Genomic DNA, 18,189 nt, shown 5'->3' on the forward strand with positions numbered 1-18,189 from the left:
AAAGTAGACATAAGTATAAGAAGATGAGGCGCATGGCAAAGAGAGAGGTGGCAAAGGCTAAGGATAAGGCATATAGAGAGTTGTATGAGAGAGTGGACACTAAAGAGGGAGAAAAGGACCTGTACTGATTGGCTAGACAGAGGGACAGAGCTTGAAAAAATGTGCAGCAGGTAAGGGTGATAAAGGACAGTGAGGGAAACGTACTCACAAGTGAGGAGAGTGTGTTGAGTAGATGGAAAGAGTACTTTGAAGGGCTGATGAATGAAGAGAATGAGAGAGAGAGAGAGATGGTTGGATGATGTGGGGATAGTGAATCAGGAAGTGAAGCAGATTAGCAAGGAGGAAGTAATGACAGCCATGAAGAGGATGAAGAATGGAAAGGCTGTTGGCCCAGATGACATAACAGTGGAAGCATGGAGATGCTTAGGAGAAATGGCAGTGGAATTTTTAACCAGATAGTTTAATGAAATTTTTGGAAGTCAGAGGATGTCTGAGGAGTGGAGAAAAAGTCTTTTGGTACCTATCTTTAAGAATAAGGGTGATGTGCAGCGCTGCAGTAACTACAGATGGATAAAATTGATCAGTCACAGCTTGAAGTTATGGGAAAGAGTAGTGGAAGCTAAGTTAAGAAGAGAGGTGATAATTAGTGATCAGCAGTATGGTTTCATGCCAGGAAAGAGCACTACAGATGCAATATTTGCTCTGAGAGTGTTGTTGGAGAAATACAGAGAAGGTCAGAAGGAGTTGCATTGTGTCTTTGTTGACTTAGAGAAAGCATATGACAGGGTGCTTAGAGAGGAGTTGTGGTATTGTATGAGGAAGTCGGGAGTGGCAGAGAAGTATGTAAGAGTGCTACAGGATATGTACAAGGGTAGTGTGACATTGATGAGGACTGCGGTGGGAGTGACAGATGCGTTTAAGGTGGAGGTGGGATTACATCAAGGATCAGCTCTGAGCCCTTTCTTATTTGCAGTGGTGATGGACAGGTTGACAGATGAGATTAGACAGGAAGCCCCGTGGACTATTATGTTTGCAGATGACATTGTGATATGTAGTGAGAGTAGGGACCAGGTTGAGGAGACCCTGGAGAGGTGGAGATATGCTTTAGAGAGGAGAGGAATGAACAGAATATATGTGTGTAAATGAGAGGGAGGGTAGAGGAATGGTGAGGATGCAGGGAGTAGAGTTGGTAAAGGTGGATGAGTTTAAGTACTTGGGATCAACAGTTCAGAGTAATGGTGATTGTGGAAGAGAGGTGAAGAAGAGAGTACAGGCAGGGTGGAATGGGTGGAGAAAAGTGTCAGGAGTGATTTGTGACAGACGGGTACCAATAAGAGTGAAAGGGAAGGTCTACAAGAGGGTAGTAAGACCAACTATGTTATATGGGTTGGAGACGGTAGCATTGACGAAAAGGCAGGAGTCAGAGCTGGATGTGGCAGAGTTAAAGATGTTAAGATTTGCACTGGGTGTGAATAGGATGGACAGGATTAGGAATCAGTATATTAGAGGGTCAGCTCAGGTTGGACAGTTTGGAGACAAAGCAAGAGAGGCGAGATTGCATTGGTTTGGACATGTGCTGAGGAGGGATGCTGGGTATATTGGGAAAAGGATGCTAAGGATGGAGCTGCCAGGTAAGAGGAAAAGAGGAAGGCCTAAGATAAGGTTTATGGATGTGGTGAGAGAGGACATGCAGGCGGTTGGTGTGAAAGAGCATGATGCAGAGGACAGGAAGAAATGGAAACAGATGATCCGCTGTGGCGACCCCTAATGGGAACAGCCAAAAGAAGATGATGACACTTGAATTGGACTAGGGAGGAACTTTCCTTCACATGGATGGGGAGCCTGTTCCAGAGAAGGGATGGTAGCTGGGATCCATATCTGTCTCTCCAGCAGGTCCTATTTTGTATCCCAGGCAAGGTTTAAGTCTTTAGGATGTGTAATTCTGGTGCTATTTGTTTTGCAGACATGCAGGAGGTCCTTCAGGATGGGGTCTGATGCCTTGTATGCCGGGCATAGATCTCCCCTCAACAGCCTGTAGGAGACAGAATACAGGGATAAAGTTTTGAGGCAGTATACATAGGACATGTTACTTATACCTTATATTTGTTTAGTGAGGTACCTCTGTGGACCTTTCAGTTGTTGGATATGCCTGGTTAGGAACATATCAAAGGGGGCATTGTACTCAATGATATGTCTGATGAATGCTGAATCCAGTGGAACAGTGACTTAATTGGACCTAGGTGCCATACATTTGTTTATAAGTTGCACAACATAGAATGATTTCCTCACTCCTTGTAAACAAGTTACTGTCTATGTATGTTCCCAAGTCTCTGACTACTAGGTCAGCTCTTAGGGGGTTGTTGTCAGTATGTTAGCTACCAGGGGTGGATGACTTCCTGAAGGATATTATTAGGCATTTGTTGGAACTTAGTTTTAGCTCATGGCTCTGATGCCAGTTATTTGTCCTGTGTCAGCCCTTCCTGGAGAACATTTGTGCCAGTGGGGGATTCTATGACCACTCCTAGTTTGCAATCATTTGTATATTAAGACAGCCAGAGGCCATTGGCATTGGCCTTGACTTCAGAGAAGTAGATATCAACAAAGAGCGGACCCAGGACCGATACCTGAGGGGCTCCACTTGTGACTGGCCTCTTTGTAGAGGTGGAATCCCCAATTCTAACTTTTTGGGTCCTGTCTGTGAGCCATCTGCCTATCCATTGAGTGACATAAGGGTTTATACATAACCTCTTGAGTTTGTCAACAATGCCCAAGTGGGGTATTGTGTCAAATGCCTTGGCCAGGTCAAGGTAGGGAATGTGAACCATTTTGCCCTCATCCATTGCTTTGTTGACCTTCTCAAAGAAGTCCACAAAGATGAGTAGGCATGACCTGCCCTTGACAAAATCAAATTGGGTTGGGTCCATTGTTTGGAAGTTTCCTATGTTATTAATGATTATTTCACCCATACCTACCTTCTACTCATATTATCGCTTTCACTCACCCACAACCTCTTCTACTGTCTCACTTCCACTCCATTTCCCCCTCTCTTATCCAAACAAACCTACTGCACCTTTTCCATCCCAAACTACTCTCCTCCACTACAAAAAGTTTCTCTCTTATATCTCCACTAACCCCAAACAACTTCCTCCATTCCAAACTTAAAAGGCATAAAGTTATCTCATGCAATTTCCTTGCCTTATCTGGAGACATTCATCCTAACCCTGGCCCCTGCCTCTGGACAAACAACTCCTTCCCTCCATTCCCTACCCACCTCACCTCACCTAAGCCTCTTCCCCCTTCTCCTTCTTCCTCTCTTAGCACCCTCAAGGTCTTCACTATCAATGCCCAGAGCCTTAACAACAAAATTCACCATGTTCATGCTTGTATCAATCACAACCAACCTGACCTCTTAGCCATCTCCAAAACCTGGCTAAAACCTCATATCTCTGATTCTGAAATCCTACCTCCAGGCTTCAACATCCTCAGGAGTGACCGATTAAACAGAAAAGGTGGAGGATCTGCCCTAATCTACTCCAACCTTCTCTCCATAATCCCCCTTAATATCCCAACCCCTCAATTTAAAAATACTGAAATAACCACAAGTCTCCTCCAACACAAAAATATCTGCTTCATCTCCTTATACATCTCCCCAGGTGATAATTTCTGCACTCTTGAGAATATTCTCCACTGGGCCTTATCTGAAATAAAATATGAAACCTTTATTCTAGGTGACGTCAACATTGACTGGAACAAAATCAACACTTCTTCCCCCTCCCTAGCCATCAATCTTTTCAACTTCTCCCAAGTAATCCACTCTACAACCCAACCTAACAAAATCCACCCCCCAGGATCCATTATAGATTGGATTTTAGTCTCCCAACCAAACAAAATCTCTCTCTCTGGCACTATCCCTGACTCCTTTAGTGACCATCTCCCTGCCTTCTTTCATCGCTCTGCAAACCCCTCACAATTCAAACATAATTACATCCAAACTCATAACCTTAGCAACTTCAACCCCACATACTTCTCTAACATTTTCAAACAAATTAACTGGCAATTCCTTAACACTCTCTCCCTTGACAATGCTGTTGAGCATTTTAACTCTTTCTTCCTAAATACTCTTAACTCCCTAGCCCCCCCCCCAAGAAACAAACAAATCAAAGCCAATTCTGCTCCTTGGCTCACCAAAGAGATTAAACATACCATGCATCTCAGAGAAAAATCCTGGAAGCTTTTTCAGAAAAGTAAACTGCCTTCTGCTATGCTCCAATATACCCAACTCCACAACCAAGTAAAAAAAATTAATCTCCTTGGACAAAAAAAACTACTACAACAAACTTCAGTCCAATAATAATAACAACCCAAAACAATTCTGGAAATCTGTTAACTCTCTTCTCCATCCTGGGTCAAGAAGTAGCCCTTGCCCTGACCCTAGTTTAACTGACAAAGAACTGAGCTCTCACTTCAACACTTTCTTTACAGATTCTATAACTAAGCTAACCAAAACATTTCCCAACAATAATCCATCCAACTTCCTAAACTCTCCTAATAACAGCCCCTCTATGTTCCAGCTCAAACCAGTTTCCACAATGTTTATAAAAAAGCTGTTATCCAAACTAAAGCCATGCTCTAATGCCCCCAACAACATTCCCCCTCCTTCCTCAAATGCGCAGTCGAAGGCATTGCTCTCCCAATTAGCATCCTGATCAACCAATCCTTAAAAGAGTCATACATACCCAAACTTGGGCGTTCTGCCTACATTCTACCACTTCACAAAGGAGGTAAAAACACCTCCATTTCTAACTTCCGCCCCATAGCCCTACTCTCTCCAATATCTAAAATTCTAGAAAAATGTGTCCACCACCAACCTTTACCCTACTTAACTCAGAATCAGCTACTTACTCCCACCCAACACGGTTTCCGCCCCAGCCACAGCACCATAACTGCCCTACTCTCCTTCTTAGAAACTGTTAATCAAGCCCGAGATTCTGGTCTTTTTGTATCCACTGTTCTGTTACATCTTTCTAAAGCCCTTGACACCATATCCCACACACACCTTCTCTCTCATCTCTCCAACCTTAATCTCTCCCCTAATACTCTTTCCTGGTTCTCCAGTTACCTTTCTGACAGATCTCAGGCTGTCAGATGGAAGGACTCTACCTCTTCCTTCTTACTTACTCCTACCAGAGTTCTTCAGGGATCCATCCTCGGTCCCATACTTTTCAACATCTTCATAAATAACCTTCACACTGCCCTCCCTGACACTACAGTCATCCAATACGCTGATGACTCTACCTTAGTTTGTGCCACCCCCAACTTTTCTGAACTTCTGTCCAAAACACAAATAGCTTTTTCCACTACAGAAAACTGGATGCACAAAAAACATCTCTCCCTCAACTCCAGTAAATCTAAAATACTAATTTTCCACCCTACCAAGGCTTCTTCCTTTGACAAAAACACTTTCAACGTCCTAAGCCAAACCAGCACTCCTATAGAAGTGGTCCCTTTCGCTAAACTCCTTGGCATTACCATTGATGAACACCTCAAATTCGATCTCCACATGCAACAAAACATAAAAAAACCCCACCAAACATTAGGCATGCTCTACAGGAATAATCTATTTCTTTCAAACTCCTCTAGGCACACCTTAGCAACCACCTGCCCTCTCTTCTTTATGGTGCCCCTCTACTAACTAATCTGTCTGCTTCCCTCACCTCTAAACTTGAAGCTTGCTATAATAAGATCTCTAAATTCGCCACTAAATCCAAAACCTCAACCCACCACTGCCTTACCCTTCAATCTCTGAACTGGTTAGAACTCCCTAACTACCTTGACTATCTTCAACTAACAACCGCTCACAAATTAATATTCTACCCAGAAAAATGCCCAGCTTTATCCAACATCCTACCCCCTTACATCCCTAACCGATCATTGAGATCAGAACACCAAAACCTAATCTCCATTCCCAGACCTAAACATTCTGCTGGCCAGCTACTACTATCCTTCTCTCTAGGCAAAAAATGGAACTCTCTCCCTCCTTCACTTAGGACTATACCTAACACGGAATACTTCAAGACCCAACTCTACTCACACCTGTCATCCAAATGGAAATGTTCTTGCTTTCACCTTATATAAATTGTAGGGATTTCTACACTAAGCCACTCTCTACCCCTGCACATATCTGCTCTCTGATTTCATTTCTAATTCCCAAAATGATTTAGCCAACTCTCAGTTGACTGTAATGAGGAAAATATTGCAAATTATGTAAAAAAAAAAAATTGATGTTTTTTGTTATTTTGCACTGTTCTTACTATGTATACTTACTGTTTGGACATTTCTGTTGTATTTTATCTTGTGCATTTGTAACCTTGATTGTACTGCCTTTGGAGCTTTTCTCCCCGGGCCTCCACTGAAAATGGGTACTTCATGGCCCAGTGGACTTCCCCGGTAATCAAACTGAAATAAATAAACAAATAAATACATTTCCATGATAATTATTTCCATTGCTTTGCATATGAGACTAGTGGGTCTGTACTTTCCAGGGTCAGTCGATGGTTCACATTTGTGTAGAGGCATGATTGTTGTTATGTTGTTATTCTTCATCTGTGATGCATAAAGCCTGTTTGGAGGTTACAGTAGCAATTCCAGAGTGCCTTATAGGTCATTTTTCATGTTATTTAGAAGGCATCTTGGAATATCATCTGGGCCCATTGATGCAATGCTCTTTGCCTAAGCGAGAGCATTAAGAATCTGTTCCTTAGTGATAGCAGGGGGGGAGTTATATTTGATGGTATTTCCTGAGGGAAGGTTGAAGGGAAGAGAGAGAGAGAAGTAAAGTTAGAGTTGAATTTGTTGGCCAGTAGCTTTGCTGTATCTTCTGGCTTAGTATATATCGCTCCAGTAACAATGAGCTCTGCACAAAATTGTGTCTTGCCTTTGAGGTTGTGGACATAGCTATAGAATGCATTATGGTTGGCCTTGGCCTGGGAGACCAAATTTACCTGAAATTTGGCTTTGGTAGACCTTATACATCCTCTAAGTTGTTTGCTTAGTTTAATGAGAGTGCTTTTATCCTGCTGGATGCTGCACCTCCTAATTTTTGCCATGGTTTTCTTCCTTCTGTTATATAGCCTATTGATGATGTGATTCCACCAGGGTGGCTTGTTTTTTGAGTTAGTTCTGTACTTCTTCCTGGTGGTTACAGCAGTCTCCATGCAGCTAATTAACATGTTTGTATAGGGTTTCTGTGAATAGTTCTGTGTAGGCAGCAATGTTCTCAGGGTTTATGGGGACTTGAAATTTTGCCAGGTTTATCACTTAATAGTTGGAAGTTAGCCTCATAGTATTTCCTGAATATTCCTAGGTTAGCTGAGGTTCCAGGTTTTATTTTTACTTTAAAGGAGACCATTTTGTGGTCTGACCTTACCAGAGAAGACATTACACTAGGGGGTGTGCAGTACTCTCCCATATTAGTGAGGATCAGATCCAGTATGGGTCGTCCCTGGTTGGTGTATTGACAATCTGGTCCACGGAGTTTGTGTTTACAAAATACAGGAATCTCTGTGCATGTACGTTTGATGTTGTATAGGAATGCCAGTTAATAGTGGGGTAATTAAAGTCACCCATGAATATGGTTTGAGTTGGATGGTTAGTGTTTCCAATAAGTTTAAATACATGTTATGGGTTTCCTGGGTTATAGAAGGGAACCTATAGCTTGCAAGGAAATGGTGTGGGATTCTTTTGCCTATGGTAATTTGAACGTGGAGAAGCTCAAGTGCATTGTCCTGTTTGATCAGCCTTGAGGTATATTTATTTTCAGTGTAAATCGCTACACCTCCACCTTTAGTCCCTGTCTGTGTAGTAGCTGGTCTAAATGTGTGGAAAGCATTATAGCCTTGCACTGCTCGTGTGCTGTCTGTGGCTTTAAGCCATGTCTCAGTGACTGCACAGGCATCATCATTCTCTAAGGTGAGGAAAGCTTGTAGGGAGTGGAGCTTTTCGTTTAGACTCCTAGCACTGAGCAGTAACACCTTAAGGTTTCGTGGCTTTGATTTGCTATGTCAGAAGTACTTTCAGTTTGGCATTGCATTCTTATAGATATTTAAAACAAGATAACTACTGTTGTCTTGGCAATTTAATTACAGTTTAATAATTTATGACTCCTTTCCAGGTTGTTATTGCAGTTGTAGTAGAGTTTTTCCTCTAAAGGAATTTGCTTTAGTTTACCTTATAAGTGCTTTGTTATTTTAGACCATATTTTTTTTTCTCAAGTCATGCTTGGAGAGATATCAAAAACAGCAAATTCAGAGTTTATAAAGGCTGCTTTGGTATTTTATTGGCACAAGTCCTTGACAAATGAAACAATCTGGAAACAACAGCTTCATTTCACATACCAACACAGACACAAATAGATTTCCAGTTATGGCTCATTTCTGCTTTCTTGCATGTTGCAGATAGAACTCAAGATATGCTGAATATTAACACTTTGCCTGCCTTTTTTTGGAATGTATACCTAAAGCAGATTTAAGACAAAGTCTTAATGCAATACATAAACATGTGTTATACAATTGCCGTAATAGTGCTTTAGAATACGATTAGTGACTGCAAATACTATTTTGGTTGCTATAAAGCAAGGGGTTGTGGACTGATGGATGGATGGATTATAGCACTTGTAACACACGACATGAAAGGTGGGAAAGGCAAAAAAGAGTAAAAAAATAAACTTTAAATTAAGGGTATATTTAGAGAGAGACTAAAGACACTTCTGACGTGTGTGTTATATGTTTCAGTATATGAGTATGCCCATGTAAACCATGTAAATCTGAGAACTGTGAAGTTATAATTTTTAGCATCTCAGTTGAGCAGTTTTGCTGCTTACTGTGAACTTACATTACTACCTTTAAAACAAAATTCTGTTCATAGGTTCATAGGTAGGTACTAGGCTATCGGCCCTAGGGCCTATACAAGCCTAGCCATAATGATTCCCTGGCTGTTGCTTCCCACAAATATTTACTTTCCTGGACCCCTGTCTAGCAGGGCTACTGATGTGATCCCCGGGGTGAATTTCCTATCTCCCATCCAATCGTCAAGGTTCCTCTTGAAGAGGGCCATTGAGGTGCTCTGCCTGACATGTATGGGCAGCTTATTCCAGAGTATGGGGAGTCTCTGGGTCAGGAACCTATCCCTCCAGCATCTTCTATTCATCATGATGACAAGGTTAAGATCCCTGGAGTGTGTGGCTCAGATGGATTGGGATTTCTTTAAGTGTAGCATATCCAACAACTCTGGGTTTGACATGGCCTTGTATGTTAAGCCGAGATCACCTCTGAGTAGGTGATATGCAACAGAGTATAGCTGGAGTTTCTTTAGATGGTCAGTATAGGGAATCTGCTTTAGGCCTGTGATTCTTTTTGTGAGGTATTTCTGCTGCCTTTCTAATTGTTGCAGATGTCTTGTGAGGTACATACCAAATGGGGCATTGTATTCTATAATGGGTCTAATGAGGGATGAGTACAGAGGGACAATGACCTCCTTTTTTCTGGATGAAAAGCCCTTAGTGATGAGGTGTGCCATGCAGAAGGATTTTCTAACTGTTGTGGCTATGTGGTTATCAAAAGTGAGACCACTGTCCACTTGTGTCCCTAGGTCTCTTATCACACTTTTGGTGTTTAGTGTACTGTCACCTATGTGGTAGTTCACAGGTACTTGTTTTTTCCCAAAGGGGACAACTATACATTTTTTGGCATTTAGCTTGAGCCCATGGCTCTGGCATATTTGTATTGTTTTATTTTTCAAGGAAAAGCTCATATTGGACATGCTTTTATTAAATATAGCGAACTGGTCATCTTTGTGCAATAATAAAATGTCTCAGTTACATGCAAGGGTTTGGTGCTGGAGTTGTGTGAGATTGCTGATTGGAAACAAGAAGTCACCTTTGCTTTATTTATTTGCATCACGTTCAAGGACATTTTTATAGTTCTGACACTTGTAACATATCTTGCATTTCTGAATCCCATTTTACTTTATCTACTAATGTGAAGCTGCAGCAATTTTATTAATAGCAGAAAAGAATAAATAAATCATGGCTTGTGTGTGAGTTGCATTGACTTCCATACAGAAGTCTTTAAAATATAGATGTTGAATTTTTTTTGTCAAGATACATTCAGTGAGGGCAAGTTGGAAGAATCATAAAATACCAAGAATTTGCTGTTAAAACACGACAGCTAAGACTTGAGATGACACTTGGGAAACACATAGAAATGTGACTATTTTCTTGTCTTTACGTTTTGTTTTAGCGATCCAAGTATTTCACAAGCACACACCGTGCCCTCTGGGGAATTAATTATTAATTTAAGTATCCGTGACAAAAATGAGTAATTAATATTCCACCTCAGAAGAATTAATTATTAACATAAGTGGGCCCCTCACAGCAAAAAGGTTACCTTCTATTTCTCTATAATATCTACCGTCAGTACTTAAGAATGACCTTGCCAGTGCCGCTTGCAATAAAAAGATAATTGTAGCATCTTCCTAAACTCACACCTAACTCTGAGCAACCTAACATGACAATGGTCCTAATTTTTATTTATTTACCTGTCTATGTCAGCTGCTCTATACAGTCTTTTTAGCCATGGATTCATGTCACAGCATCAAACCCATGACAACGAATTCCACAATAATGAAACAACATTAATGAAACCACATAAGTCAATTCATAAAAACACAAAGAAACCATAGAAAGCAATGTCTTTTGCAGGGTGCAATCCACTTGCATCCCCTAGCTTAATTATACTAACTCCATAGTTACACAACTACAAACAAAAGGCAAAGCTCACCCTCATGGAAACCCCATCCCACTTCCATAGGTTCGTAGGTTCATAGGTTCATAGGTAGGTACTAGGCTATTGGCCCAAGGGCCTACATAAGCCTAGCCAGCAAGGTACCATAGCTTATGCCACCCAAGAAAGTTATTTTCCTGTGCCACTGTCCAGCAGAGACACAGAAGTGATCCCCGGGGTGTATTTCCTATTTCCCATCCACTCATCAAGATTTTTCTTGAAGAGTGCTAATGAAGAACTTTGCTTGACATAGATGAGTACCTTGTTCCAGAGTATAGGAAGCCTCTGGGACAGGAATCTATCCTTCCAGTGTGTCCTGTTTATTGTGGTGACAAGGTTTAGGTCCCTAGAGCATGTAGCTAGGAGGGACTGGGATTTCTTTAAGTGTAGCATGTCCAACAGCTCTGGGTTTGACATAGCTTTATATGTTAGGCAGAGATCACCTCAGAGAAGGTGATATGCTACGGAGTAAAGCTGGAGTTTTTTGTAGGGCATTTGTTTGAGGCCAGTAATCCTCTTTGTGAGGTACTTCTATGGCCTTTCCAGCTGCTGCAGATGTCTTGTGAGGTACATTCCAAAATGGGCATTATACTCTATAATGGGTCTAATGAGTGAGGAGTAGAGGGGAACAATGACCTCTTTTTTCCTGGATGAGAACACTTTTATGATGAGGTGTGCCATGCAGAAGGACTTCCTGACTACTGTGGCAATGTGACTATCACAGGAGAGACTACTGTCCACCTGGGTCCCAAGGTCTCTTATCACGCATTCGGTGTTAAGTAGATTGCTGCCTATGTGGTAGTTCATGGGTCCAGAGTTTTTACCAAAGGGGACACTGCACTTTTTGGCATTGAGCTTGAGGCCATGTCTCTGACACCAGGCATCTGTCTCAGTGAGGCCCTTCTGTAGGATGTCCACATCATTTGGGGACTTGACTATGGCTCCTAGTTTGCAGTCATCTGCGAACTTCATTAGTCAGAGGCCTTCTGTGTTAGCCTGTACTTCAGAAAAGTAGATACCAAACAGGAGAGGTCCCAGGATGGAACCCTGTGGTACTCCACTTGTCACTGCTTTGAGGTCAGATTTGGAGTCTGCAACTTTTACAGTGTGGGTTCTGTCTTTCAGCCAGTTGGCAACCCATCTTGTGACATAGGGATTTATACCTAGTTTAGTGAGTTTAGCTATAATTCCAGAATGGGGGATGGTGTCAAAAGCCTTGGCGAGGTCAAGATAGGCTGTGTGAACCACCTTACCCTCATCCACGGCTTTGGTGACTGCCTCAAATAAGTCGATCAGGTTCAGGAGGCATGATCTGCCTTTCACAAACCCAGACTGGGTGGGATCAGGAGTTTGGAGGTTACCAATGTCTATTTATGAGTTCCATGATGATACGTTCCATGGCCTTGCAGACCAGGCTCGTCAGGCTAATAGGTCGATAGTTCCCGGGATCAGTGGTGGCTCCCCCTTTTTGGAGTGGGATAACTGTTGCTGTGTGCCTTTCAGTGGGCACAAAGCCTGATGAGATTCATAGGTAAGTACTAGGCTAGCTTCCCTTGTACACATTTTAAACCTAATCAAATTCCGTTTTTGTGCTTAAAATAACCGATCCTGTTTAGTTATAGATTGGCCTTACTCATCCCATGCTCAATATTATATATTACCCCTAATATGAATAACAGGGATCAGACCATAGATAATCTGAGGGGGCCCATGCATGGGATAAAGCATTTAGGAGCTGTCTTTGTCCACTACTAGTAAAAGGAAAAGCCCTGGGGTAAATTTTAGATCTAAGGTGTGATTGAAAAATAAAGCTGCAACATCACTTCAACAAATTACAAGACATTTAAAAAGCAATGCTGAAACTACATTGCCACATAAAATGATAGTTTCACAATGAAAGCATTACAATTAAATAATGTTTTTTTTAAACAGTCATTTAATTTACTTCAAACTATATAGACAGCATTGAAAAGTGTCATTGATTAGACTAAATCCACTTCACCATTAACCCAGGTCATTGGCAGTATACAACAATATATTACATGATATCTGGTGGATTTTTTTTTGCAAAAAATGTTATGAAGTGAACATTAATTTTACATTTACAGTATAGACTTGCCTATTCAGATTTTACTTCTAAACACCATATATCTGATGCATATTCACGTATACACGACGCATATATCATGATAAGCAATATTCATAGGTTCCTGCATTTATGCACATATTGTTGTGATGCATCACTGATGATGATGATTTGATGCGTGTTGGTTTGCACTGTTAGTGAATAGACATGGCCTATTATTACAGGTACATATTGTAGTGATGCATCACTGATTATGATAATTTGATGCTTGTTGGTTTGCACTGTTAGTGAATAGACATGGCCTATTATTACAGGTACATATTCTCGTGATGCATCACTGATGATGATGATTTGATGCGCTTTGGTTTGCACTGTTAGTGACTAGATATGGCCTATTATTACAGGTACATATTGTCGTGATGCATTACTGATGATGATTTGATGCACGTTGGTTTGCACTGTTAGTGAATAGACATGGCCTATTATTACAGGTACATATTCTCGTGATGCATCACTGGTGATGATGATTTGATGTGCTTTGGTTTGCACTGCTAGTGAATAGACATGGCCTATTATTACAGGTACATAGTCTCGTGATGCATCATTGATGATGATTTGATGCGCGTTGGTTTGCACTGTTAGTGAATAGACATGGCCTATTATTACAGGTACATATTGTCGCGATGCATCACTGATGATGATGATTTGATGCGCATTGGTTTGCACTGTTAGTGAATAGACATGGCCTATTATTACAGGTACATATTGTCGTGTTGCATCACTGATGATGATGATTTGATGTGCGTTGGTTTGCACTATTAGTGAATAGACATGGCCTATTATTACAGGTACATATTGTCGTGATGCATTACTGATGATGATTTGATGCGCGTTGGTTTGCACTGTTAGTGAATAGACATGGCCTAGTATTACAGGTACATATTGTGATGCATCACTGATGATGATGATTTGATGCTTGTTGGTTTGCACTGTTAGTGAATAGACATGGCCTATTATTACAGGTACATATTCTCGTGATGCATCACTGGTGATGATGATTTGATGCGCTTTGGTTTGCACTGCTAGTGAATAGACATGGCCTATTATTACAGGTATATATTGTTATGATGCATCACTAATGATGATAATTTAATGCACGTTGGTTTGCACTGTTGTAGCAAAAAGAAACACCAAACGGATAAGGTACCTCCAAGCAAAATGAAAACAGTCCAAAATAAAGAATGAATGGTACTCCACGACAATCGAAGCAGACCTACAAGGTAGAAATGTATTAATCCTTACTCTACGATGCCTGTTTCAGATACCAAGAAAATACTAAAAGCAGTGGAAGAATTTGCAGAAATATCTAATTACAAAATAAATAAAAAAAAAACAATTTATTTCCTTTAAAAACGCCTAAACCCTTTTCGCTTTTACCATTGGTAGGTCAGTTAAAATCCGAAGAAAAAATTAAATATTTTGGTATTGTTTTTTCCACAGATAATAGAGATTTCTATGTGAATAATGTTAAGCTGATTTGGGATCATATATTGTCTGATTTAAAAAGATGGAATAATCTGAAATTACCAACAATGGCAAAGGTTTCAATCATTAAAATGAATGTACTCCCCAGAATATTATATATTTTTCGAGCTACTCAAGTCTCAATTTCTAAGAAATTCTTTAAACAAATTCATATGGAATTAGCTAGATTTGTATGGGAGCCTAGAAAAACTAGAATATCTTATGACGAATTGATGACTCAGAAAAATAAGGGAGGTTTAGACTTACCTAATTTTGAATTTTATTATTTAATAATAAACTCTAATAGAATTTTAAGAGTGGTTAATTTTGACATATCCAGTAGTAAATGGTCACCTAAGTGGTTGGTTCTGAATTATAAACATGCTGTTAGGTTGGGTATTAACTCTAAGGCATTACCCTTTTTAAATAAAGATACCTTTAAATTGTATGCTTTGATGGAGCATATTAGATTATATATAATATTGTTACAAAACCTGTTTAAATCATTAAATCTCTTGCAATATATGATGACTTTCCAACCCTTTCACAAGAATCCGAATTTGAAAATCGGTAATCAATTGATAGATCTTAAAAAATTTCCACTTATAGTTGATTTAACCGTACTTGATCTATATCCTTATCTTGGTATCTCAATACATGACACGTTAAAAGAGATGAGCCTTCCTAACTCTTATTTAATTATAATGAGACAATTAAAGGATCTTTCCATAAGTTATTTTAGTAATTTCAAAATTAAGGAAGAAGATTTAACTAATTGTTCAAATCTATGGCAAACTCTTATGCAGGATTCTAAATATATAACGTCTTCATATAATCTGGTAAAAGACGTGAAATATAAAAACAAATACTCTTATCAAAATACTGGAAGGATAAAATATTACTGATTGATGATAATAAAATATTAAAAGCAATTAACCTAACCTTAAAATCAGTATCTCTTCAAAAGTTATTATTTACTCAGCTGATATTTAACAATGCTTATTACACTTGTCTCAGTCTGCATAAATTCAACTCCAAAAATTCACCTAAATGTCCATATTGTATTGATCAAACGGCTGACCTTTTACACATGTTCTGGAGCTGTAAATGTATATTTAAACTTTGGAACTCTTTAAAAATTCAATTACAAAAAATGGGTTATCAACATTCCACACTTTCCTGGGAGTTTATGATTCTTCATATCCCTCTGAACAACTTGGACAGATCCCAAATGATCACACTTATAAATATTTTCTTGTTAATGAAGCTTTATATAGCTACAAATTGGCTGAATCCATCTCAGACTTCATGGGAAAACTTTAAAAGTGTAGCGATAAAACATATTCTAGCACATAAATTATTAATCAAAGATCATAAGAAAAATATAAATAATCAGAAAATATGGGAACAAATCTTTAATATTGTGTTGACTTAATGTTCTAAATCCAGTTATTCCCTGGAAGTACATACTTAATTTGGAAGTCAGTATTGATAAGCCTGTATATTGATACTAGATCTTTTAATACTCTTTTTCAGAATTTTATTTCAATGTATAATGATCTCATTTAACTGTTGGAAGCATTCATGTATATAATGTATATATATTGTAGTATTGTATTAACAATTGGAAAAATAATAAAGATTTATTATTGAAAAAAAAAAAGAAACGTATTAATCCTTTATTTCACAGAATAAAGTAAGCGCTTTTGCGTTTCCATAAACGCTTCATCAGACTTTCAAATACATTATGTAAAAACTCCATTTAAATACTGAGTCTCTTATAAACCAACCAATAAAAGCTCTCTATAAAGCTTACTAGTTAAAATTTAAAGTGCCAATGCTTGTGTATATCCCTAACACATATGGTTTCTTCATAAACCTATCTGACAAACATAAGAGCATACACATATATACAAATAAAACATAAATCAGTATATAAGCCAATAATTAAAATCTAAAAATCAATGTTTCAGAGCACGGTCCATGAGAAATGGTTTCAAACTAACCTTTCATTCAGCCCATGTCCTCTGTCTGCTTGCAATCTAATAATGTATTTACCTTCCTCTTTCTCAGTATAGTTCTCTATATCTCCTAACCTCACTGTGGGATGTATTAACTCTAGAATTAAAAAACTAAATTTATGTGTCGTATCATTATGAATAATATGTCTAGCTATTGCATTACCCTCATTTTCTCTACTAATGGCATAGACATGCTCTCTTATTCTCTCTCTCAAAGTCCTATTCGTCTTCCCTACATAGAAACTGTTACATTTTTGGCTAAATAAACCACATTCCTTGACCTACAATCTGTATAGTGATGGAACTCATATTTCAAATATGTATCAGGATGTGTAAAGCTATTGGTGTTAGCTATATAACCACATTGGTTGCAGTGGTGACAGGAAAAAGTTCCTTTCCTGATGGAATTAAGTTATTTTTTGTTGCTTTTCTCATAACACAAGATCCTGTTCAATGATTTAGTGTTCCTGTAACTAAATCTCGGACCTGTGCCTACTATTTCCTTTATGTGTTCATCTAACAGTAACATTCCCCAATTCTTTTTAATTATCTCCGTTACTCTATTATTATTATTGGTATAAGGAATAACTAACCTATTTACCCTCGGAGTAGCAACAGTTCTTTGTCTATTATATATCTGACTTCCCCTCTTGATATAGGGTTGGCCAGAATTATCACATTCTACTTCTTGTATTGCTTCTAGGTCACTTGTATGGTATCCTCTCTCTACAAAATTTATTTTTACATCACTAATAGCTTCTTGAAAAATCTCGTCTTCACTTACTAAACGAGAAGTCCTTAGTGCCTGGCTCTTAACAATATTTTTGTGTATATGTAATGGGTGCATGCTGTTTCTATGCAGTAGAGCATTCCTTCTACAAGGTTTTTTAAACAGTTTTGTACTGATTAAACCATTATGTTTCTTAAGTAATACATCTAGGAATTCAATCTCATTCTGGGACCATTTCCTAGTCAAAGAAAGAAAAGTTGTCGTTCCATTAATGTGGGTAATAAATTCATTAAGTGTTGTTAAATCTCCTCCCCGTATGAGGAAGACATCATCCATGAAATGTTTGTAATACTTAATGAAACGTGAAAAAAACATACGCTCTAAAATGTAAGTGTATTCCCAGTATGCCAAGACAAGATTTGCATAAGAGTTGGCACAAGGCGTGCTATTCCTGTAGTCTGTAAAAAATATCTTTCATCATAAGTAAATACATTATTTGTAAGAATGAGGTCCATCAACATTGTAATTTTAATAATTTTATCATTAGTCATACATTTCTGTATCAGATATAATCTTAAATAATCTATACCAATATCATTAGGTATACTCGTAAAAAGTGACGCAACATCCAATGTAACCATATAGTCAGATCCATTGATATGGCTAATTTCATTATAAGATGAAAGAGTTTCCAAAAACTGTTGAGTGTCTCTTAAAATCAAGCTGGTTGATTCTACCAATGGTCTCAATTGTTTTTCTATATAAATAGATATAGATTCGGTTAACCAACCTCTACTAGAGACAATTGGTCTAAATGGAGGGTTCTCTAGTGTTTTGTGTATCTTAGGGAGACCCCTAAAAGTAGGTATCAAGGGTTTCTCTATAAGAAAGTACTTATATAGGTCACCATCAATAATACTACACATCAGCATATCATACAAATTATCATATACATCCTTAATTAATCTATCTAATTGAGAAATAGTTAGA

The sequence above is a fragment of the Protopterus annectens genome, chromosome 7.part1 (genome assembly GCF_019279795.1).
Source record: "Protopterus annectens isolate FY-2018-M chromosome 7.part1, PAN1.0, whole genome shotgun sequence".
NCBI lineage: Eukaryota > Metazoa > Chordata > Ceratodontiformes > Protopteridae > Protopterus > Protopterus annectens.